Source organism: Bombus flavifrons, chromosome 11 (genome assembly GCF_040668555.2).
Source record: "Bombus flavifrons isolate JBK064 chromosome 11, iyBomFlav1_principal, whole genome shotgun sequence".
NCBI lineage: Eukaryota > Metazoa > Arthropoda > Insecta > Hymenoptera > Apidae > Bombus > Bombus flavifrons.
Genome location: NC_138452.1, coordinates 8,990,040 through 9,013,227, shown reverse-complemented (window position 1 = coordinate 9,013,227; position 23,188 = coordinate 8,990,040). Strand labels below are relative to the sequence as shown.

Below are 23,188 nucleotides of genomic sequence, written 5' to 3'. Positions count from 1 at the left end.
TCGAGATTTCGCATCTTCCGGCTTGATCAGAACTTGTACGTGTTGCAAGTTCTTAGGTGGCATGTTTTATTTTCATGCAAATTTGTAATTGTCTAATAATTAATTAATGGAACCCGAGTACAGACTTATTTCGTCCGCTGAATATTTCTTTTTGCAATCTTAAGTTTCTGTGGAAATCTCGTAGTCTGAATGCGATAGATTCAACTCGATAATTCAAGCTTTTCGAGATTTCGCATCTTCCGGCTTGATCGGAACTTGTACGTGTTGCAAGTTCTTAGGTGGCATTTTTTATTTTCATGCAAATTTGTAATTGTCTAATAATTAATTAATGGAACCCGAGTACAAATTTATTTCGTCCGCTGAATATTTCTTTTTGCAATCTTAAGTTTCTATGGAAATCTCGTAGTCTGAATGCGATAGATTCAACTCGATAATTCAAGCTTTTCAAGATTTAATTTCTCAAATTCCCATTTCTGCCTACTTTAGATACGGAACTTATACACGGTGATTCGTTAAAATCTCTCTATGTTAACGAACGAATACCTTCAAGTGAAACATTTTATATATCTTTCCGCACGACGTAGATTCTACACATTTTTCACGTTTAAACTTCCTAACCATAAATATAATCGCATAAAAATCCGCGGTCCATTAATCTTCGATTTCAATGGCTGTTGAAAAAAGAGATTTCCTGGACCGGGCCCGTTGCTATCGATGGATTAACATAGTCGTCTTCGTGATAAATGGTAGCCTCTGTTCACGATGAAACCGAAAGCTGACGCTAATTACGTACTACGTTTCATGCTACTCCGATTTTATTCTCGTTTCGTCTGATTCTCCGTCTGCTCGAAACTCCGAGGTCCAAACGATAAGATGTGCTCGACCAACGAAAGTGCAACTTGGAAGACTCCTCTTGGCCACCGAGTTCGTCTAACAGGATCCAACTAACTGGATAATTATTTCCACTTGTCTCGACTCTAAGTAAGAGGATTCGATGGTGCATGGGGGAAATTGATCTGCTGGAAAAGCGGACGAGATCAAATTTTCCTCACGATTTGTCTAAGCTCTACGATTGAACGAGGGAAATCGGTTTCACGAATCAAACTGCGTTCGGTTGGATTAGACAGTTTGTGATCTTGTGACTTTAGATTTCGAATTTTACATCGACGTTTCTTGAGATCCGGGACCTCGTCTATAGTTCATTTTAAACGTTATATTTTTATTTAACAGAGAGTTATTTTATTCAACGAGCGCTTGATCTCAAATACTCGATGTAAATTATCGTCCAGACAAACGTAACCAGGTAGCGTGAACGATCTACCGTTTGAAGCTCCTTTCAAGCTCCTTTCAGATCAAATTTTCTCTTACTAACGTAAAGACAAAGTTTCGTCAGCTACGCGGTACGAGGAGACGCGGTAATTTTACAAAATTGTAGAATTTCGTTTGATAAGACCGATAGACGAACATATAATACACATATAGCGGGGAAAAATATTTAACATAAAAGTTATCGACGCACATGGTGTGACAACTCGAAACCACTTTCTATCCATCGCCATGCTATGTACGTCTTGTTCGATTCAATTTAATTCTACCTGATCTAACGAGAAGAATCGATTAGCGCTTCATATACTTCGCTCATTCCCCTGTAAGGAAGAACGTTACGATTAATCGTAGAGAAAACACACGGTTGCTTAATCATTTACCCCTTTACCTAGCTATTTAGGTAAACCTGCGGTGATTCGGCTGTTACAAACACGCTAATTCGTCGTTCTCTTTCAGATCGGAAAATCCCGAAGGAATTGGAGCTGGCAGTACGGCACCAGTTGGTAAGTAATTTGCTGAATCCTATTAGGGTAACACCCGCCGGTGAAACTGGCGCGAAACTCCGGCCAACGACACGCGTTTCCTTCTTTTTGCGTGCGCGCTATGGTTCGCGTGCCAGCCTCGAGGACACGTAACTGTGGTCTGTCGATGCCTTGCAAAGTAATTAACTTTACGCTAATGAAAAGATTAGCCGAGCCAACGCCATCTCTGGAATAACAAGCAGTTCGCTTAGTTTCGCTTAAATACTTCTCAAGCTTATAACGTTTGCGATCGAAGATGTTCAGCCAACTGGATAATATCGAACAACGATTAGATATCATTTGATACGACGTTATCGTTATATGCGTATTACGGGATACGAGATATCGTAAGCTGTTCAGAATCCGCTTCAGGAGCGAGCGTGAGGCGCAGAAACGACGAAAGAAGGTTCATAGAAACGCGTGTTTCTGTTCCACGTTCTTTCGAATTTATAGTTATTTTTGTGTCTCGATAATCCGCAATCGCTCGCCTTGGTAAAAGTTTCTCGAGATGGCTACCCTCGGCCCGTGTTATTCGACGCACACCTGGTGTTTTCGAAAGATCGGAAAATTTTGCAAGAAGCTTCTATCGAGCTAAGCGGTTGCGGATCGTTGAAACACATAAGTAGCTATAAACTTGGAGACGAGGTCGGGTAGCGTACAGGTCCGCGCGAACTTTATTCATCGTTCTTGTATTTATTATATTAGGTCGTCCGGAAAGTTTCTTTCGTTTTAGAAGGAAATAATCGGTGCACAACATTTTTCGTTTTATATTATTTTATCGAATTACGTACGATCCGTTTTGTTCTATCAAAATAAAGATCACAACGTTCGCCGGATTAGGATTCGTGTTTGTATAAAGATGCGTCGTTGCAAAAGACGGGTCTGTAAGGGAAAGACACAGAAAGAAGATTCAAATTGCAGGAATTTTTGTGGCGCGGGAATTTTCGACAAGTTCAGCGTTAGAACGTATCCATGGTATGGTGGGATTAGGAAAAACCAGAGAGTCGTCGGATTGATGTACTTTTGTCTGGAGATGGCGACAAAATCTGGTCAAACTTGACAATACGAAAGTTTGAAGATTCCAGAGTTTGAGAACTCGAATTTGGAAGTTAAAAAGTGTGAAAAGATTTGAAAGTTTGAACGTTCGGAAGTTTGGCAACTATAGACAGTCTGAAAGTTTGAGTGTTCGGAAGCTTCGGAACTGGAAAGTCTGAAAGTTCGAGCGTTCGCAAATTTCGCGACTGAAAAATCCGAAAGTTTGATCGTTCGTAACTGGAAAGTTTAAAAGTTTGAGCGCTCAGAAGCTTGGGAACTGGAAAGTTTGAAAGTTTGAGCGTTCGTAACTGGAAAGCTTAAAAGTTTGAGCGCTCAGAAGCTTCGGAACTGGAAAGTCTGAAAGTTTGAGCGTTCGTAACTGGGAAGTCTAAAAGTTTAAGAGCTCGGAAGCTCAGAACTGGAAAGTCTGAAAGTTTGAGCGTTCGCAAATTTCGCGATTGGAAAATCTGACATTGTGAGCATTCGCAAGTGTCGCAACTGGAAAGTCTGTAAGTTTCAGCGCTCGGAAGCTTCGGAACTGGAAGGTCTGAAAGTTTGAGCGTTCGCAAGTTTCACTACTGGAAAGTCTGAAAGTTTGAGAATACGATAGATGGGTCAGAAGATTCAAGTTGCGGGAATTTTTGTCGCGCGCGGTCTTGCGTTGTCTTGGCCAATCATGTTTCAACTTGCGTAAAAACAGGTACTTCGGAAACCGTTTGCCTTACGCTGTACAGTCGACTGTTGACTAATCGACGATAACGCGTTGCACCAATTAGATCGAGGTTAATGGTCATTGTTCGAACTCGAATGAATTCATGTCGCTAGAAAAAACGAAAGGAAATTTCCATGCAAGCCGATGATACTTTTACCCGAATATTTCCAAAGATCGGCTAAAGTCGCCGCAAATTCGACGAAAAGATCGATACGAGTACGAGAAGTTACGTTCGATGGGTAAAATTTACTCGAAATAGAAGCTATATTCGAAAAATATGCTTTTAATATCTATATCGGAGCAAAAGATACGAAAAGAAGAAGAAAAGGAAAAACAGAAACGAAACTTCTCGTGATACGAATAGACTGGGATCTGGCGCCATTCCCCTGTTGCTGTGTCCCACTGAAAAATCTCCAAATTACGCGTCAAAGGAAGAAGAGAGGAAGGACGAAGAAAAATTTGAAAGTCAAAGAATCGCCGAGAATGACCAAGCTCCATGCGTTCGCTCTATCCGCAGGATTTTCGTTTTTGCAGCACGTAGAACATCGGCTTCCTTATGGCGGGAGTTGGCGTGGAAATTTTCAATATCCAGCCGATGAAATTTATTCGAGCCGGCGTACGACGGCCGCCTGTGCCTCTCTACGGATACCAGACTACGGAAAAGATCGCCGTACGAACTTCCATTCGAAGCGTCCCTTCCACCTATCCACCCTTGTAATCCACTTACAAGTTTTTCCCTTTTCTTCTCGGCCGAGAATCGACGACCGGCGAGGAGAAAAGAAAGTCGTCCGAGCGGCGCGACAAATAGGATTCTTTTTTATGCGGATACGCGCGTGTTCGCGTATCGGCGCAAATATTAGATGGTTGAGCTGATAGGTTTTCAGAGACACGCAGGTATACGCGTGTGTCTCTTTCAGCGAGCTACCGTGAAGCGCGTGTATCCGGAATTCGTCGCACGCCTCGCGAACCTCACTCGCCTCCCAGGCTACTACTTTGTTTGGAGAAGTCGGGTTTCTCGTCTCTTCTCTCGCGAATATTTAAGAGAGAAAGGTTGGAAATGCGCCGTGTGTAGAGAGTGGTTGACACGAAGAAGAAGCGCGAGAGTAGCGAGAAAACGAGCGGTCAATTATCAAAGAGAAAATATTTATTAAAACGAAATTAGAGATAGGACTGTATTGCGAGCCGAGACAAGAGGAATGCGATCGATTTAACACGTAAAAGAGGATTTGTAGAAAGGAAAATTCCAGAGACAAGGCGAAAAGTATCGCGAACGATCTTGCAAGCAATTTCAGCGATAGAGACATGTCGGAGGAATTGCAGCGATAGAAGGAGAAAGAGATAAGATAAACGGTAATTGAGAGGAAGATCGGTGATAGGATAAAGGCTTCCATTAATTAAACGAAAAGTAAGGTTCGCAGGAAAGGAGGAAATTGCGGAAACGAAGAGAAATATCACGGAATTGACCAAGGAAGAATACCAGTGATTCCAAAATCGCGCAAGAGTGTCTGAGGGGGGAGAAACGTTACAGGAAGGAATTTCAGCAACGAAGCAGAAACCAGTGCCAGGATGCTGCAAGTTGGGGAATTTCAACAATGAACTGGAAAGAAAAGAAAGACTCGAGGAAATTCCAGCAACGAAACGAAAAAACAGCGTAAGGATCATAGACAGACGATTCCAATGGTAACGTTTTCTTCGGAAAATTGACGAAAATGAGAATGTTCTTTGCATGGAGGAATAAGGACGCGCGTTTGTACTTAGCGTAACCGTACTCTTTGTGTATCTGAAATTTCCTTCGAAAGCCAGCGATCGATTTAACGAAATCGGACCATCCTCGAGGGGAGCGCCTGTCCTACCGAAAATCTTTCGCCAAGCGTACAAAGAGCAGGATCAAATCGAAGGTGGTTTTTTGCTCGAAGAAAGGCCAATCTCTCGAGGCCGTAATCTCTCTCGAGTGATTCGTTGGTTCTGTTCGAACGATGTCTTGTCGTACCTTCTCTCGTTCCATCAGCTTTGTATTCCGTAAACGTTATCACGTGTGAATTCGTCGACCGTGTCAAGTGTGCGTCTTCGGTGCCGTACGTGAAGCTACTGCGGAAGCGAGCCGCGTGTTAAGGGGCCGTTGTTTCGTCACGTTCGACCTTTCTTGGACGACGAGTCGACACGGAGTCGTCGTCGCGAGACGATTTTCCACGTTTCCTCCGCGTCGGTTAAACGAGCTTTTACCTCTTGTCTTTGAATTTCTTTTGCTCGCGTTTCAACGGTTCTTAACCTTTCGTTTACCATGCAGTCCCTTTAAATAATTTTTTCTCGTCGCGGACTTGCCGCGAAGACTCGACGCGGAATTGAAACGCGCCAAAATGCGCGCACGTTCGACTGCTTGGCTCGAGAGCCTTTTCGTAGGCAAGAGATTCGTTGTAAATGAATAAACGTACGTGGAAAAACGTAGGTTTTATTCGAGTAATACGATAATAAGTTGCGCGCGCGAGCACTTGCTGCGAGAACTCTGATGATCCGCGGACAAGTTAAGAACCGTTGCCCTGTTTCCTTCTTTTTATTTCTTAACGGGAGCAGCATGTTTTTGTATCGGCTGCGAGTTCAACGAGTGCGGATGAAAGATTTACGTATCCATTCGTGGACGAAAGTGTACGCGTACAGTGGTGTGTTTCGAAATAATAACGATAACTCTTGTTCGTTAATTTCACTGCAATTGTATCGCGAAAACATTTATTTCTATCGTCTGTGGTGTAACGTAGGATCTAAAGATACATAGTGGTTGTATCCTGAAGCACTGTGAATATGGAATTGCTTTTGAGTTTTTAAGTTTAATAAAGTGATAGTCAGAAATTGAACAAGGTTGAACGACGTATCTATTCGGTTTTTCGGGATTCCATCGTGTCCTAATCGCACGTTGCAATTTATGTCCACGTTTCGTGGACATTGCATTTCGACGAATACGTTCTTTGCCTAAGACAGAAGTTGAATTTCAAGCTATCGTTCGCTGAATTATTACCGCGTTTACCATTAAATTCCACGGCAAATGTTCACCTTGTGGGGTTAATACGTTTCATCGATTGAAAACAATAACGCACACGTTAGAACGTATCAGAACGTGTTCACATGGAAAATTTGTAACCTGCTCGTACGAAATGCATACGCGCGTGTTCGTTTGACACTAGAACTACCGATAGTTAACGCGAAGCTATTTCTACCAAGACCAGTGGAAATGACTGGTCTTTAAAAAATACCTAATAATAGAATATTTGTATATTTATCGATTTATTACTTTCTTACAGAAGTTCTTAGTTCTTGAGTTGTACGCAGAAGCGTGTTTGGTGGTACGGTACTCGTGCATAAATAATAATTAGACGTTAATAATCGAGTTTACCGTACACTTACAAAATCCAACGAAACGGAAATTACATCCAGCGTTAGCGACGTTCATCTGATCCAAGCTATAGCCAGTTGATTTATTTTTTCTAATTTATATCGAAGACAATCAGTATCGATGTAATTGAAGTTTACGTTTAGGTTGGTCTATGTAAAAATGCGGACATCTGCGTACATCTCGGAATAAGATGGAAAAACTAGATTTGATCGAAGTTTCTTTGCGAATATCTCGAAAACGAAGGCCAACAGCTTGACAACATATTTCAAGGTCTTGGAAATCGGCGAGGTTCTTTCCTACGTAATTAACGAAATTTCTCGTATCGAATTCAACCTAATCTTTGTTTCATTTTGCAGATGAAAATTTCAATGTTCTATTTCTAGTTTGTAGCGTTTCGAGGTATGAGAAACGTCTCTTTGAATTCTATGTATTACAACTTTTTAACTCTACGTATTATAAAAAAAGAGGGAAATGATATTTCTCGCGATGCAATTAGTTAAATTTACTATCGTTGAAGTCGCGATAGATTTCAACGTGTAATTACGAGTCGAAGTAAATTCTGAGGGGAATAAACTGGAGTTTGACGAATACGTAAACGAGGATTTTATCTTCTTCGAAGGGTACGTAGAGCATCGCGAGTTACGAACGTACAATTGCTCGAAATTTAGCAAGTTTAACGCTAGGACTACCGATAGTTAACACGAAGCTATTTCTACCAAAACCAGTGAAAATGACTGGTTTTTAAAAAATACCTAACAATAGAATATTTTTATATTTATCGATTTATTACTTTCTTACAGAAGCAATTCCATGTTATGTAGTAGATTTTTCGTATTATTAATCCATCTGGGATCCTAAACGAGGGTTGACACGTTTATAAAATTGTAGAACCAGTCGTTTTGACTACTGTGGTATTTCTAGCGTTAGCATCTAGCGATCCCCAGCGATCGATCCGGAATTTTCCTGATAACTGATATCGTCGTATCGAATGATACGCAGTAAAAATTTGAAAAACGCGTGGCAAGTTGTAGAAAACGAGGAAACTGGTTAATTGGGGTTCGATAAACAGACTGCAGCACCCTTTTACACTTTGACGAGTACCAGTGATTTTCACTGGTATTGGTATAAGTAGCCTCGATACGAAATTATTTTCAGTGTGAATACATAAAAAACAAAATAAAATTCGTTATATTATTCTTTTAGTTATCGTTGCGAAAGTCGTTACACCATTGCGAAACAAAAATATAACGCGAAGTAGGAATTTTAAAATAAAATTGCAAAACCAGTGAATTTGAGTGGTGTGGTAGTTCTAGTGTTAATTTCCACCTCGCGGTGAAAAAATGCACTTAGTTTGCAGAAAGTTTGGTAGTAAACACGAGGGATTAATATCTCCACTGAAAAAGCCAGCTTTAAAACGGCAACTACCCCATACGCGGTAAAAGAAGCGGAGAAATAGCATCCAGATGATTTACAAATCGCTTCGATAAATCCATAGAGGAAAAGTGTTGCACGAGAATCGAATTTTCGAGCGTTTCGACTCGATCGTCGGTAGAAGAAGAAAAGGGACGATAGACCGGCGGAATTGTGCAGCAAATTGAATCTGTTTGGATTTGTTATTTTCTGGAGGCGTCCGCTGACTCAATCGCGACGCGACACTCGCTGGAATAAAATAAAAAGGGTCCGCGTGCGAGAATTGAGGCCGGAGGGACAGAGAGAGAGAGAGAGAAAGAGTAACGAGCGAACCGTGAATAACGCTGCCGATTTATTTACGACCCGTTTCACCTTACGTTCCTGCCTTTTTTCATTTGTCGTTTATATCGTCCCCCGCTTCTTTTTTCTCTCTGCGTATCGCGAAAGGGGGAACCCAGTTGATTCCTGCGAAATCGATTCGATCTGGGAACGCGACTCGTAACCTTCCAATTTTGCCCCTGAACGTCAGCACACGTGGAAACGATGACAAATGGACGCGCGGCTTGGCGAATGCGATGCAACGATTAAAGATTATGTAGACCACGCGAAAAAGGCAGTACGATGTCTGGCGTGCATCTCGATCGTTAAGGCTGGCCCCGAATAAGGTTGCGATAGCGACGAACGAAGAAATATGATTTTCATTGCGCTCGTAATTGACGTTGAGCGATAAAACGAATCGCTGCGTGATTCGTGAGCTCGATGTTGGCAGTTGTTAAAAAGCAAGTATAATTGTCGACGAGGTATTCAACGTGGTCGATACGCTTGATACGTTTTATGATCGATCGATCGGATGCAGGTATACTACGTACGTGTTTCGAGTTTTCAAGTGACAGAATATATCGGAGGATTTGTAGTCTGCGGATGTTATTAGACGTTTACACGAAGGTATAATTATCGATGTGTTATTTAACGCGAATATGGTATTAAGATAAATATACTACCGCGTATGCGCTTCATTCGCCTAATTAATTTACCTTGATCGATGATTTCCAATAGACGATATGGATGATGGAAGAAGCGCGATACTCCTCGTTGTAAAATTCCTATCACCTGACAAAGTACAGTTATCTCTTGCTAACGATATTTCAATGTCTCATATGCGATAAAACGTACGACTAGGCGATTTAAATGTCAGTTCTTGTATCATACGATTACAAACCGATTGAGACTGTTCCTCGTATCGTGTAACAAACAGAAGGTACACTACGTTCAGTATCTAATGTATTTTCATTTCTCCCATCAATTTCTACTTGCAAGTCGATATTCCAACTTGGAAATATCGTAATCCGTGCGATGACGGCTAACCATGCGCAATTGCAAGCATCAAGCTTCCATCTGGCAGTCGGCAGAAACAAGATATTTAGTTTATTTCGTAGGAAACATGTCGCTGCTCCACGATACACGACTCAAGGCGAACAAACACGGTGATAAAAATGTTCGGGTGTGGTAACAATCGGACCAGGAGGCCCTTTCAAGCTACGTCGTGTTTTCGTTCCTTCTATCGAGCGGGAACAATCGCCGGAACTCGTTAAAATCCCTCGCGTCTGTCAGTCGGCACGACACACGTTAATAATGTACAATCTTCTGCATAACGACGGTTGTCGGCCCGGTCCTCTTTTCCTCTTTGTTTCGGCTCGCAAACGCAGCTACCAAATCGTCCGATCTTCGTTTCTATCGCGAAACAACGCTAAAGACCTCGTCGTATTTCACGAATCGATCTAACGTGTCCATTTTCCCGTGGAAAACACGCGTCAACGTGTACGTGCGTATATGAGACGAAATAAGCTTATCGCGGAAGTAAATACGCGGGAGCTGTTCGATTCTACTGTTTCGTTGTCGCTGTTATCCACCGTAATTCACCTTTCGTTTGCGCGAAAACGAAATCTTTTCGGACGACGGTTACGAACGTTCCGTGTCGTTAATAACATGAAGTGTACAGCCGTGTGCATTTCCTATAGGAACGTATTTCACACGATGACACGGCACGACAGAAGTTTATTATACGAGCGTTTCTACGTCTACGTACAACGCGTATATGCGCACTGTTTATCGTAATTTAGGAGATCTGCTTTATATGAACATTTAGCTTACTCTTAACAATCCGTCTATAAAATATCTACGGCGTAACAAACGCGAGATCACAGCGCTACGAGCCAGAAACTGACGTCGTCGTGCTGCCGAGTCTTTGGTAGATGCAACGTCACTGGCCAACACCTGTTTCCGGGTATACCTTTTACCGATCCACGCCATGCACTCACGTACACGACCGGATGATTCACGCTAGGAACCTTGTTCGTGACAGATGCTCCGGTTGTATACGTGTAAAGGTGCGTTTACACCGAGCGACCGAATCCTCGTTTCTTCGTCGCTTTACTGAAATCAATGTGTAGAGGGACTCTCGACCGAGTTCTCATTGGGGTTAGGGGCGTGTAACGAATCTTCATATGGATTAGACGTCGTTGTTACGCAACAGAGAAGATATTTACTGGTACAAAGATGATTATTACAGAGTTTGACAAGTAACCGTGGCCATTAGATACTCGAGATGCTAATGACAATGATCTTAGGTTCAATAACGAATCCACGGTCGACGGGATAGCAAATGCGTTTTCTTCCAAAGTCTAAGTCGAACTGAACTTACTGGTCCACGATTCGAGCGTAACTCAACTTACTTGTCCACGGTACAAGTAGAACTCAACCGACTCCACAGTCCAAGTGGAACTGCACTTACATGCTCTTCTCCGCGCCTCTCTGTACCCCTCGGTTCGACTATATTTTTAAGGAGAGCTATACAATTACTCCATACCTCTGTTAGGTGAAAACGTCCATCCCGTGACCGTGGCTGCGTTTAGCGACCCGTTGTGTCACTTCGAGTCCAAGTCCATTGTCATAAATCTCGGCACACGTAATCGGATTAAATCACGAACAACTACTTCTAAGTTTTATTATTTAAGTGCAGCTATAATGAAAAGTCTGGACTAAAGTATCGGGGATCTTGCCAAAAATTCGAAAAGAAAGGCCCCATGTCCTTTCATCTGCGACGTGTATAACGCCAGTACCACATCGTCAATAAAATAATGATGGAATACTATGGAATATACTATGGAATGTTAACGATGTACGTATAGGGTGTTCCATTTGTAGCGACACTCGACAGCAAACTTTCCAACGGTTTCTACCCCGGACGACGGCAGTGCTGTGGTTAGCATAGTTGATAACGAACGTTGCAAACCACAGGTTCGAATCCCGGTACACATAGTCATGTTTGTCACAATTCCTAGATGAGAAGAAGGGAGCGGTCCGGATGATTGAAAGAAAATCCCCCAACCCGGACGAAGACAAAAATCTTATACACCAGCAGCACCTATCACGACCTATTCCACCTTACATTTTTATTTAGAATTTAGCCATCTGTAATTTATAGTTTTGGTATTTTTCTAATAACGTTTGCCACTCTATTTACGTTTATATAACATACTCTTCTCGTGTTAACAGCCTGTACATCGATCGTCCGAGGAACCCACGGACGAGCGTTGTTCCGCTGTTTGGCGACCGCTCGCCGAATCGGAAATCGAACACCCATGCGCTCTAAATTTAATTTAAATTTCAATTAAAATTTCTTCAAACATCCTTGTCAAAAATCCGAACGAAGATGAACGTTTTAAATGCTCGATCTGATCACCGCCAACTTGCTCGTATCGCAAACTCGTCACGGAAGATCGCGAAGAAGCTGTCTCGGTACGAACGAGCCTACTTGCTCTGTTCTTGTTCGTTTGCCCTAAACGCGCCTTAAACGCGTACGCGTAACGCACGTGTGAAACGCAGCGGCGTCACGATCGAGGTGAATCGATACGGATCGCGCACTGTTACCGACAGAGTTACGCCGCACAGCGGTATCTGTGATAAGGTTATCGCGATTCGCCGACTGTTATCGAGTTACACGCTCTACAGTTGGACCCTTTGATACGATCTAGCGTAGGATGCGCTCCGTAAATCATACTACCACGGCGCCGAAAATAGCAGTGGCTTGTTCAAAGCTTGATGCCGCTGCGACTGGTGAATTACGCGGTGATACGTTTTCATGGCGTTTAATCCGGCTTAAAGCTGTGTGATCATTAGTAAGTAAATTGTAGTTATACCGAATTACGTTAGGTATGTTGATTAAATCGCCGTTCGCGTCTAGTTTAGTGTATTTAACGTGTCCCTGGTAACGTGCTCGCGACTTGCCGTCTTCCCAGTTACTTAAAATTAATTCTGCGTCAGCGGAGCATTAAAAAGGCTCTATCTGGTGTATCGACACTTACGTCTCTTTACCATGTTTGTTCTTTTTTTTTCTTTTTTCTTTATTAAGAAAAGAAAATATGTGTCCGATATGTTTCAATTTTTTGAAACGAAATATTTGTCATATTGTACAGCCCTGTACTGTTACACTGGAAGGGCTGATTAAGTATCTAATTAAATCACAAAGTTGTGGATACCAAGGCAAAGCGTTTTATAGAGCGGCGGTAAATTTCCATTCCCCAGATCCGCGAAAACATACATCGTCTGTTGTAATGTCGACTCGACCGCGTCGAGTTCAGTTTCCGGCTATTTAGAAGATGGACAAATTTGATCAGGATGGTTGCCGTTTCCGAGCTCCTAAATCGAAGAAGAATATTCAAATTCCACAGACTTGGTAATCTATCGCATTCGAAATTCCATATGATGTTAGCGGAAGATTATGCCAATCATCTTTCACTGCTCTAACGATTGCCTGCAAGTCGCAACAAAAAGTAATTCCGTTGCTACTGGAAAGAAACGAAACTACTCGGACCGCGGAGAACATTAAGAAAAAAAGAAAGAAAAAAGAAAGAGAAACAAAGCAATTAACAAAATTTGCAGACGCCACAAGAGCATCAAGAGCTCTTACCCACCCCACGGTCCGAAAATCCCTAGACCAAATAACACTCGCGGAACCGTAATAAAAAAAGAGGCGAAAAAAAGAAGCATCAGACCCCGTCGTTGGAATAATTACGGAACGGGAGCGTAAGAATCGTTGGAAAGCGGCGGGTAACGAACGAGAGGGTGTCGGCGGTTCGCGTTAATCCGACCAAGGGGGTGGCTGAACGTCAGCGTGTCGAATAATTGCAGCCGATTCTCGATCCGAGCGAGAAAAGAGGATCGAAAGGCGGAACCGTTGACGCGGAAGTCGTTCGTTGCGTTGGCCGCGTAACGAAATCTGACGTATTGGGGGGCGGAATGGCGCGGATAAAGCGGATCGACTAGAACCTGGCGATCTTTCACAGACCTAAGTTACGCTACGCTATTGCTGTGCCAGGTTTTTTCTTTTTTTTTAATTTATTGAAATTTACAATCAATTCTCGCATTGAGAAACTGTGTCACGTTTGAAAGCGTTTGCTTCGATGCAGATACGTAGCACGTGGGGCCGTTTTCACCAAAATTCTGCAAATTTCACGAACTTATCTGTTTTCAGGTGTGTTATATTTTCTGAGCTATTTTCCAACAGCCACTGCCTGTATTTTCTTTCATGCTGCGTCGTAGTCGCCGAAGAGACGAATCGGACGACCCGTGATAAGACGAGTTCGGTTGAGCCAAAATTGTGCCACCAGTTACGGATCACCCTGTACACACCCTGTACACGGTGGAACCGCCTTTTCCATTAAAACCGTGCCGGCTTATAGCTTCGGCTGGAAACGGTTGCATACGCAGTTGTGTATCGAGGAAAATGCCTTCGAACCCAACGTGGCTTAGCTCGGCTTTCGTTATTGACGGCGGTGTGGGGGTGGGTCAGGCCCTTGGTCGGTCACGCGTGCTCGCTTTCAACCGCGGAGAGACCCCGTTAATTAAAGCTTCTTAAGATAAAGTGTGGAGTAGTAGGCGGCCATGTATGTAATTGTGCGTTCCCCTGTTGGCAGGCCTGCTAGAAAGAAGCTTTGTTTTAAGAAGAGACTGCAGGGGGCGCGTGGGTCTGCGCGCTGCACGGCCGCAGACAATGCCCACCGACTACAATGCAACCTCTGTGTTTGTATTTCTGCTGCCTGCCTCGATATCATCTACGATCTCTTTCTTCTTTTTCTCTTTCTCCCGCAATATCGCCACTCTTCTATGTTCTCTGTCTTTCTACGAGCGTGTACGAGTGTGTTGCCCTTGTGCTTTTTCCATATGAGTCTCTGCGCTGACTTATAGGAGGCACGTATTTACTTACTCACTTTGGCTACCAGGTCGTGCAAAAGTGGTGGTCGAATCGATCTTTCTTCTCCTTGTACCTTGTACCTTATCTACTCGCGTTCGTTTCATCCGATAATAATATGGTTAATTTGTATTTTTCTTTCCCCTTGGTAATTTATACCGCGAAAATACGAAAGTATACCGGTTTCTCGCCTCTTTTCGGAAGAGAAAAGAGCCTCGCCTCCTTTCGGAAGAGAGAAAAGGGAATTTCTTTCGTTTGACTATATTAGGTGTACTTTTTTGTTTACTAACAAACAAGATAAAATTCAACGGCGATCGTATTACTTGAAAAAAGCGGTGCATTCGATGATATCACGGCTCTCTTATTATCGCATCGATCATTTTGTCACCCCTAGCACGATCATTCGTCGACGCCATCTGCTCAAACTGATATATGTTATAAATGGGGGAACATAAATTTCAGTAATCGTCGAATCGGACAGCGCGCTATCTATTATGATCCAATTATCGTTGCGATAAATTCTGCCTCGCTCGAAAGACTTCATCGTTCCGCGATCCCCTGTTCGAATTATTCTTTTCGTATCTCCGTCCGAAGGGGAAAATGCTGCAGCTCGTCTTCCATACGTTCGATTCCAACGCTATTTACCGTTTACTTCGGCCACAGTTGTAAATTGTCCTGACCGATATAACAGGTCCGCGTTACGTCTCTGCAGAATCCAGTCCTTACGCGAGATGATGAACCGCGCGAGGGAAAAATAAAAAGGGAGGACGCGAAAAAACGCAATATCGATGAAATATAACGGCAAGGGATTAACAAACCCCAGCGGCGGGAGATGTTTCTCGTGCAACTTAAATTCAACGTGTCGCGCTTCGAAAAGACGCACGAAAACTGCCATTTGTTGGGAAAGTTTCGCGTCTCGCGATATACGCGCGCGCACTATCTTTCTCTATCAGCGCGACTACCCACTTTGTTCGCTGCAAGTTTCTCTGTGTTCTTGGACCTCCATCTAGGCATCTATCTGACGCCGCGGGCCTCTCTGTCCGCTCGTTTCATTCCTATTCCTCGTGATTCTCTCTGTCCCACCTCTTTGTCTCCGTTTCAACGACCATCTTTATCCGTCTGTCTCGTAGCTCGTCTCCTCTTCCCTTTGCCGTGTTTCTTGCCTCCTCTTTTCCCATCTGTCGCGCGGATACGCGCACCGTTCCCTTTCCGTTGCTTCGCTGGCTGCTTTGCGCGTTCCTCTCTGGGCCCCGTCTCTGTGTTTCAGCCTGTTTCCCCCGTCCACTGGTCTTTCTACTTTCTCGTTCAATCGGTCCTCGTCACTTTGTGCCCTGCTCGCTCGGATACGCCATACGCGAACGATCACACCGCGTAGATTTTATTTTGCAAATTCGTATCGACACTTCGCGTGGTTGCACCCTGCTCTGGGTATCTTTGGAAAAGGAATTACGAACGTTGGAATTTTCCATGTAGTCTAGGTTGATGCGTTTGAGGTTTTTACGTTTCGTTTTGTACCATTTTGTTGCGCGTTACACCAGTTATCGCGTTGGTTTCTTTAGTGTTTACCGATTATTAAGATAGGAGTTTCACGATTTACGTCCGTCGTCGGAGAAATATGATCGTTCGTTAAAGAATTGATTAAATCCTACGAAGGTTAATTTTCGCCTTAAGATTATTTACGACGCGCTATTAATTCAATATTACCGCGTAACGCGCACGGAATTACCATAAATAAATCTTTTACCCTCGATGGAATCTTAAGCTAGCCCGTAGAACGCGTTACTAATTTAATGCAAGCGGTAAACGTAATTACTATAAATAAATCTTATCACCTCAAGGTTATTACCTATGGCACGTTATTATGTGAAATTGCAGCGAATAGATTTTTTTTTTTTATCGTTGATGCAATGACGCGTTGATAGAATACGATGGAACGAAGCGGCGATAAGCAAACGGGGGAAAAAAATGGTCGTAAAATATAGATATCCGGATAGGTTGGATGCGAAACGGTGATGGAAAGGCTTAAGCCGCAGTCGTAAGGAAGAAAAGAATGTAATTGGCCAAGGCCAGGGTTAAAATAGCCCCGAGACATTATCATGGACGACTGGTCGTTAATAATATCGGTAATTCGAGCAGCGTCTAGAGTGTCTAGAGCCTCGAGGAGATAACCGAAAGTGGCGTTCGTTTCGAATCAGCACCGCCCCCTTTTTGTTCGCAGAATCCGATCTACGAGATACCAGAATCACTTAGAGGCGAGGAATTGCTTATGTGCACTTGGAGCGAGTAAGCGAGGCAGAAGAATAACGAGGTGTTGCTTGGAATTCGTTGAAGCGTCTAATTTTTTTCTCTTTCCTCTCTTTTTTCTTCTCTTTTTTCCATACGAATTTTTGTTCCAGACAACAGGACGAATTTTTTTCTTTTAAAGAGAAGAACGATAATTTCGTGATATATCGAAACTTGTTGATGGTTACTGTTGATTAAATTTCTGAATTGTTCGCGACTACGCCCAAATCTTTTTTTTATTTCAGTGACTTTCAAAAGATCCGAAGATTTTTTTTTAATAGAAGAACGTTAATTTCGTTCTGAAATTTTGTTAACTCGTGATATATCGAAACCTGATGGTTGTTGTTAATTAAATTTCATGGGCAAATTAATTTTGGAATTTACTTAATTTTGAGTCGTTCGCGACTGCGCCCAAATCTTTTGTTTTTATTTCAGTGACTTTCAAAAGATCCGAAGATTTTTTTTTAATAGAATAACGTTAATTTCGTTCTGAAATTTTGTTAACTCGTGATATATCGAAACCTGATGGTTGTTGTTAATTAAATTTCATGGGCAAATTAATTTTGGAATTTACTTAATTTTGAATTTTAATTTCAGTGGCTTTGAAAAGATCCGAAAAGATTCTGAGAATTAAAGTCTGTACTAGATCGCGTAATCAGTTTTTTAAGCCGAACGTTTGGAGGATTTTGCAAGAAAAGAGAAAAGTTTATCGCTGAAAATTCGTCCGTGGCGTGAGGACATGGTCTAACTACGTGAGCTTAATCCGCTTGAATAGTAAAACGTCGAAGAACCGTGGAATCGAGATTATAAGAAAGGAATGGAATTTTGGATGTTATCAGAGCCCGAAGAAAGTTCTAATTTATATCGTCGGAGAAAATTCGCATCAGTTGGAAAGTTTCATCCCCGAATTTCTTCGATCGATCTCACGGAATTTATACGTTTCTGAACTTATCGAGGATGATCGACCGAGTAATTGCTCTCCATTGTCCTCGTAAAACTTCTCCGAAAGATCTCGAGATTTATCATCGAAACGTATAATTCATCGTATTCGTCCACTTCTATCCTTGTTATTCCGTTTCTACTGAAAATCTACGCGTCTTTTTCCCCCAATCTTTTATTACGTTAAATACACTTCGTCGTATATTTATTTTGTATTCTTTCGTCTACTGCTATTCGCACATTTCTTTTCGGGGAATTTCTATCACGAGCAGGGGTGGCCGAGCTTGCGGATAATCTAAGAGTCCCTGGCGTCTCGAGAATTGCGATTCGCGACGATCGGAGGGAAGATAGGGAAGCATATTTGTCTCCTGCGAGGTATCGATGTTTATCGAGTAGGCGTTCGCTCGTTCTATCGTTTCTCCTATCGTCGGTTCTTTGTCTCCTATGGTGCATGCATCCCCCTGAGTCGTCTCATTGAAATTACCCTGGCCATAGACTAATTTTTTTATTCACTTTCTTAAAACAAGAACGAGATATTAGATCGAGTTTTACATTACGCAAAATATCCGAGTAAGAAGAACGTCTAGTAAAATTTCCTCCGTACCTGTTACAACTTCTATCGTCTTCTCGATGAATTTAAAGTCATATTTCCAGGACATTTCATACTCTTTTCGTGCTCAATGTTGGAAACCATTCGCTGAAGAAATATCCGACTAAAATAACGAACACCAATATTCTTACCAGACCGTACACGCGTGTGTCGGTGAGAAATTTAAAGACGGGAAAACGCACGTATGGAGAAATACGTGAAATATTCAAAGTACGGCGAAGTACTCGTGACAACATTTAACGCGGGGAACAAATTTCCTCCTTAGACTTGGTCACCATATTCCGCCGCAAAGTTCTTTTATTTATTTAGTTGTTTACATTCACAATTTGTCCGATTTGGACATTTGGTAGAATTTTTTGGCTGTTTGATCATCATGCGGGTGGCTACCCCCAGCGGGGTACCATCTTCGTGTTTGTTAGGTTATATCCTTTGTGAGATCTGCTGGGTGTTTCCTTTTCAGTCTTCTTTCTATGCTTGATGTGTTGATCGTTTCCGCTGCCAGCCGGTTCGGCTGCGTCGCCGCAAAGTGACCATGAAAATTACGAAAGAACGAAATCGTTGGAAATTCTCCGCTGCGGGAAGCAGCCAAGCGTTCCAACATCTTCCGGACCGCGCGTTACGATCCTTAGCTCGCCTATCGCCTATTATCTGCTTTTCAATTATAGTATATTTATAGACTATAATATATATAATATATATGTATATATGTATAATTATAGACAATAAAACAGGAAAAATATAATATAATAAAAATATAATATAATATAATATAATAAAAAATATGGTGGCCAGGCTGCGAAAGTCGAACGAGGCGCGCCACGATACCCGAACGTACGAGAATCTAACGAATCGCCAAGCTCTCTCGCGTTCGTTCCGCCCCGATCTTCGGTATTCCAGCCATGTGCAGACGGCCACTTGTAACTTACCCCCTGTTAACCACATCGCACCCCCTATCCTCTATCCCCTCTATAGACGGGCGGATAACGGGCGGAATTCTTATTGCCATCCGGCGGTCGGATCGCTATCGTAGCGGCGAAATTTACCGGTCCCCCGTCGCGTTACCTTTCCGTGACTAAGCCTAAGTTCGGTGTGAACGCGCCCTCAGGATTGCTCTTATCGGTGGCGGTGCGCCGTCGCGGCGCTCGTTTTCCACCCCCTTCGGCTTATCTCGACCCTCTTTAACCGGCGATTCGTTCCCTTTCCCCGGCTACGAAACAATACCAGCCGGCCATCCACAGCTAAAAAGGTATCAAAGTTTTTAGCGACGGCATGAACGACGCGAAGGCCTCGGCAATAGCGTGGCGCGGCACGAATACCGGGGAGGAGAGAAAAAGTAGAAGGGAGAGGCAGGGGATGGCGGTGAAAGGGAGGACGGAACGAAACGAGAAGGGTTGCGAAGATTCGGAAGAAGCGGGAGGTGAACTGAAAGAACCAACCCCTTGATAATGCAGGGTGCACGCACCCTACAGAACTTCTGAAAGACCCGTTAGACGTTGCACGTACGCCGAACGATGGTCACGTGGTGCGTGGATGGTTAAATGTCACCCCCATCGGCAGTTCGAGAACTACTTCCCTTTCGAAACGAAGAGAAGGGAAGGCAAGGGAACCACGTTCTGCTGCTTGCTGGTTTTCTCTTCTCCCTGTTGGTACCTGCGGGTCTGTGTTTGCTTTCTTTCCATTCTTTTTCTTTTCTTTTTTTATCGTTTTTCTTTTTCTTTTATGGGACAGCGCGTCTGCGACGCCTCCTTCGCGTAGTCTGTTGGCCTGGTTCGCTTCCAACTTCCCATTGTTGTTCCATTTTAATAGGTTCTTTGGTCTAACACCGGCCGTACCAGGACGAACGATCGGTTTTAAGATTTAATCGAAAGCTGTACGTTCGTTGTTGTCTCTTTCGCTCGTACAACATTACGCAAGTTCTTCTGTCGACAAAAATTGAGAAATCGATTAATCAGATAATATGGGAATTTATATGAAGAACGAAGGTGCAATTTTAAATTAAATTTTGAAACCGTTTCACCGGACCTGGTAAGGTTTCTTCTACTGTTCTTAAAAAAGCACTGTTCTCTCTGTGATTTTTGCAGTTCTTTATGTATCGTCTTTTACTTTCCTCTTCTCCATTTCTTTCTTTTTTTTCTTTCCAGTATGAGACAGTGAGTTCTGCTTCGAGTTTCCTATTGTTTTACAGGTTCGCTGGTTCAGTATCCTTTTAGCTTGTTCTTTTTTAATGTCTTTAGCGCGCAGTGATCATTTTTAAAGTACTGTTCTCTCTGTGGTCCTTTCGGTTCTCTATGCCTGGTTTTTTTCCTTTCCGTTTTTTCACCCCTTTTTTATGGGCAAGTGAGTTCTGACACCTCTTTGGCGTGGTCCTCTGGTCAGGTTCACTTTGAGGTTTTTGTTGTTTCGTTTTATAGGTTCCTTCGTTTGCTGTTCCCTTTGCTTGCTTTCCTAGTGTTTTCAGCGTGTGATACACATTTGTAAGGGTTGTTCGGTTAAATACGAAACTATACAAGGGATGAGTTCTTCCTCCTTTCAGTCGATGGTTATGAGATTTGAGCGTTGGTTAATTGAGTTAAGAAAAACCAGTTTCCCTTTTTTATTCGTTCCTTTCAATATACTTAACGATTATTCTTGAAAATTGATTGCGCAAATACGAAATACAGCCGAGGAAAAAATCCAAAGGAAACTGTTGAGATATGTATAATTTTCTGTGCTGGACTGGGTTAAATGCGTAGAGATGCTTGTATGTGAGTGTCGGTGTGTGGAGGTGTGTGTGTGCGTGGCATCTCGAAAACAGATGAGTGTAAACTAGTCAGTCGGTTAACAGTCGGGTATGGAAGAAAGTGCTGAGACGCGTGCAAGTGTGTATCGATGAATATATAAGGAATCGTCCATGAAATAAATATATTACTATTTTAATATGAATCCTCAGTGTAAATTTAGTGTTCCTATAACATTATTTCGGCTTCAAAGATCCACAATTCTCAACAGAAACAATGAAAATTTAATCAGCTGCAGCCTGAATCGAACAAATTTAAACTGCAAATTCCCTACCCCAACTTGCAGCATCGTCCGATCCAAAGATTCCATTTACCTTGCTCGTTTCCGATTTGACACTCCCTGAAAACTGCAGTCTTTTCTTGTTTAAAAATTCAAATTCACCGTTCACCTTGTATTGAAAAATAAAAAAGAAAAAATGCGCTTAAGACACAGATCTAAGTAACGTCGTAACTCTTCGAGGTTGTCTCAAGGTACCTATAAACCTCGAGGACAGCGTCGAGGAAAGATGGAAAAGATCGAGACGTTGTCCGTAGAGCAGAGAGAGCATTTTCCGACCGAATAGTCTGCACGTATCGTTCGATTCATTTCGTGATCGAAGAATTTACGGCGACTCCGATGTCGTAACTCGCTGCGTAGCAGCGGCGCGTGGGCGGTGAGCAGCGCGTTGAAATTAAAAGCGAACAATTGAGTTACCGAGAGCAACCAAATTCCTCGACGCGCTATTCCAATGCTATTTAACCGCGAATAAAGCGCCACGCTTTTAGCTCTGCGTGATACTCGATTTTGCAAGTTTATTTCGATTACGTTCGCGCGTCGTTAACGTTGAAAGTTTGAAACCGATACAGACGCGGTTATCGTACGTGTTCACAGCCTTTCGCGATTTTGCATCGCGAGATAGGAAGAGACATTGCGATCGTCCGTACAGCCGCTTAGCTTTGTTTCCTAATTTCCATTTTGTCTATCGATTGCCATATCGTTGTACAGCGTGATATCGTACAATTTAGATTTATCACGGTGATCGTTAAATCACGATCACGGTCGTGAACGAAGGTAGACACGACCTTTCTTTTATCTCGACCGATTTATCTCGAACGCTTCCATATAGTTGGCGTAAAAATATCCGCCCGTTAATTTACAATTACGCTGCGTTCTCTTCGTATAGCGGAAATTCTTCGTTCCTCGATATCGAAAGCTCGAGGTTTTTTTTATTTATTTATTTATTTATTTAAATTTTACAATTTGTCCAGTAGAACATTTGGTAAAATATTATAGCTTAGCGGTATAATAATATAACATGTGGATGGTTACCCCCAGCGGGGTCCCATCTTCCAAGTTGTTTATTTTATTTCTATTGCGAGGTCTGCGGGATGCTTCTTCTTCAGTCTTCTTTCTATTGTGGTTTTATTCTTTTCTTTATACTTTTTTTGCATATCTAACGATTTGCTCTTTGACTGTTGGAATTTTGAAATCTTTTCGTGAGTCTTCATTTCTGACGTACCATGAAGCGTTAATTATTGTCCTTAAAATTTTTGCTTGCTCTGTTTCTATTTTATTTATGTGACTCATTGCTGCCGTCCCCCATAGTGGGACTCCCAGATTGGTTTGATTATTCTTTTGTATATATTTAGTTTATTCATTATGCTTAATTTAGATTTTCTATTGGTTAACCAGTACATCTGCTTCCTTTTTTCACCTATTCTGTTTATTACTGATTTTATGTGATGCTTCCATGTAAGGTGTGTGTCTAAATGTATTCCTAGATATTTGACTTGCTTTGTTTGCGCTATGCTGGCGCCGTTTAGTTGGATATCTGGTGTTTTTCCTTTTCTAAGTGTAAATGTTATGTGATTGCACTTACTGGTGTTCGTTTTCATTTGTTTGTTTTCCACCCACTTTTCTATTTTTCTAATGTGTTCTTGTAGTAGTGCGGCTGCCGTTT

The 23,188-nt window shown here is 42.5% G+C and overlaps 1 protein-coding gene across 9 annotated transcripts in view; it reads left to right on the top strand.

Moving 5' to 3' along the window:
- The window catches only part of LOC138185186 (ankyrin repeat domain-containing protein 50), a 205,807-nt gene that overhangs the window by 47,627 nt on the left and 134,992 nt on the right, over positions 1-23,188 (top strand). For all 9 annotated transcript variants that reach the window (XM_069123948.1, XM_069123947.1, XM_069123942.1 and 6 more), the window contains exon 2: positions 1,783-1,829. The gene's annotated coding sequence lies outside the window, so the exon portion shown is untranslated. The remainder of the gene's footprint in view (positions 1-1,782; positions 1,830-23,188) is intronic.